This window comes from Capra hircus, chromosome 10, assembly GCF_001704415.2.
Source record: "Capra hircus breed San Clemente chromosome 10, ASM170441v1, whole genome shotgun sequence".
Lineage (NCBI taxonomy): Eukaryota > Metazoa > Chordata > Mammalia > Artiodactyla > Bovidae > Capra > Capra hircus.
Genome location: NC_030817.1, coordinates 32299704 through 32302479, shown reverse-complemented (window position 1 = coordinate 32302479; position 2776 = coordinate 32299704).

The following is a 2776-nucleotide window of genomic DNA, read 5'->3' as shown; positions in this document are numbered from 1 at the left end:
GGTCAAATGACATATTTTGAGTTAATTTTGGGGATATGATGGAAGGTAAGGACAGATGTTCAATTTTCCAAACAGATATTCATTCAGTCTAGTGCTATTCATTGAAATGACTTTCCCTTCTGACTTGGCACCTTTGTTAAAAAAATTGAAAAATATATATGTAGCTGTCTGGATTCTATTCTGTTTCATTTACCTATATGTCTGTTTTTTCACCACTATCAACTGCTTTACAGAAATTACTGAAATCAGGTAGGGCAAGTCCTTTCAACTTTGCTTTCTCATTTTCATTCTTTTAAAATCCTTTGATTATTCTTGATCCTTTCATTATTATTTAAATTTTATGATCAGCTTATCAATTTCTACAAAATAAAACCCTGCCAAAATTTTTATTGGTATCACATGGAGTGTAGTTCATCATAGATGTATTACCATCTTAAAAATAGCCTTTTCATCCATAAGTTTGCAATATTTATCCATTTATTTAGGTCTTTTTAATTTTCTGAAGCAATGTTTTATAGTTTTTAGTGTAAAGGTTTTAGTCATCTGTTGTTAGATTAATTCTATGCATTCTATGATTTTTGGTGATACTGTAAATAGAAGTGTGAAAATTTTATTTTCTAATTGCTGGTGATATATAGATATAAGAATACAATTGATATTCTATACTGACGGTAAGGGCTTCCCAGCTGGCACAGTGGAAAAAGTGCCTGCCAACGCAGGAGATGCAAGAGATGCTGGTTCAATCCCTGGGTCGGAAAGATCCCCTGGAGAAGGAAATGGCAACCCACTTCAGTATTCTTGCCTGGAAAATTCCATGGACAGAGGAGCCTGGCAGGCTGCAGTCCGTGGGGTTGCAAAGAGTCAGACATGACTGAGCACAATAACAACAATAACATTATTGACCTTAAACCCTGCTAAATTAATTTATTAGGTTTAGTAATTGCTTTGTAGAATTCCAATTCTAGACTTTTTGATATTGTCCTAAAGATCTGGAGTGTTGGAGAAGACTCTTGAGAGTCCCTTGGACTGCAAGGAGATCCAACCAGTTGATTCTAAAGGAGATCAGTCCTGGGTATTCTTTGGAAGAATGATGCTAAAGCTGAAACTCCAGTACTTTGGCCACCTCATGCAAAGAGTTGACTCATTGGAAAAGACTCTGATGCTGGGAGAGATTGGGGGCAGGAGGAGAAGGGGATGACAGAGGATGAGATGGCTGGATGGTATCACCGACTCAATGGATGTGTTTGAGTGAACTCCGGGAGTTGGTGATGGACAGGGAGGCCTGGCGTGCTGTAATTCATGGGGTCACAAAGAGTTGGACACGACTGGGCGACTGAACTGAACTTAACTGAAAGATCTGGAAAGCGTGTTCATTTTTCCAGTACTTTCTGTTCTTCAGTTTAGATGATTTCTGTTGATCTATTTTCATTTTCCCTTGTTACCTATCTATTTTCTGCTATTTGGCCCATCTAGTGAATTCTAAAAAAACCTGAATATTGTATTTTTCACTTTTAAAGTTTCCAGTTGGATTTTTTTGTTTGTTTGCTTTTTTTTCTTTTTTGTACTGTCTGTTTCTTTATTGAGGATCTCTATCCATTCATTTCAAATGTGTTTTCCTCATGGAACATTGTTACAATAGTTACTTGAAAGTCTCTGATAGTTTCAACATTTAACTAATCTTGAGGTTGGCATCTGTTGATTGTTTTCTCCTTGAGAACCGGTCATATTTTCCCATTTCTTTGGTTGTCAAGTAATTTCAGATTGTATCCTGAACATGTCAGAGTAATATTGCATAGGTTCGGAGTCTGTTTATAATCCTCAGGGGAATGTTGATGTTTTTACTTTACCAGGCAGTTAATCTGGTTAGGCTCTGACCCTAAGTTCTTCTCACCTTTGTGGACAGTGGTTTAACTCTCAGTTCAATTATATAAACCTTTGCTGTGCTGCTTTGGGTCTGTCCGCTACCTGCACAGTTCAAGGGTTAGTCTAACACTTAGGTAGGTTGTTCCTATCTCATTTAAATTCTCAAAGCCTTTGATGATGTTGGTTTGAGTCTGTACCTTGCATACTTGAGTCAAATGTTAGATTGAGCCAAGGGTTTCATACACAGATGTGGGGGACCCCCTTTCTCTAGCTTTTTTCTCCTCTGAGATATCTCCTATTCACTCCACCTCACAGGGTGATCATTTCCTAGTTCCTCTGGCTAGAAAGACATGTTTTCTATTGGAATTTTAGCTGCCTATTTCACACATTGCTTTGAAACTGGGACCATTTCTTAGGATGAAGCTGCATGAGAAAAGGAAAAAATGGAAGGCATACCCATCCCCCCATCCAGCTGCTTTTGTTTACTTTCACAGTCCTCAGGTAGTTTTTCCTCCCTGTGTTTTTGTCAGAGTTTTTAGTTGTAATTAGTAGGAGGACTAGCTGCCACGGTAGAACCAGAATCCACTGACCTATTTATTTTTAATATGGATAGATTTCAAAGATGCAGCAGAATCCTGAAGGAAAGCCAATCATATGCTTCCCCCAAATTCCCCACCCGACTCTGAAAAACACACAAGGCTTTCTGTGTTCTGGTTTTTAAATCTCATGACATAGTGAAAGTCATTAAAAGCAAGGAAATACTTTACCTGGAAGAAGGTGTATTTAGGATTGGTATGGTCAGTTTTATTTTACTTTTTTCTAGGTGCAGACCTTTAATTTGTAGGATGGAGGGGAGCTATATAATTGTTTATTTCTTTGATTCTTTCCTTTGGGGCTGAGTGAAAAATAACTT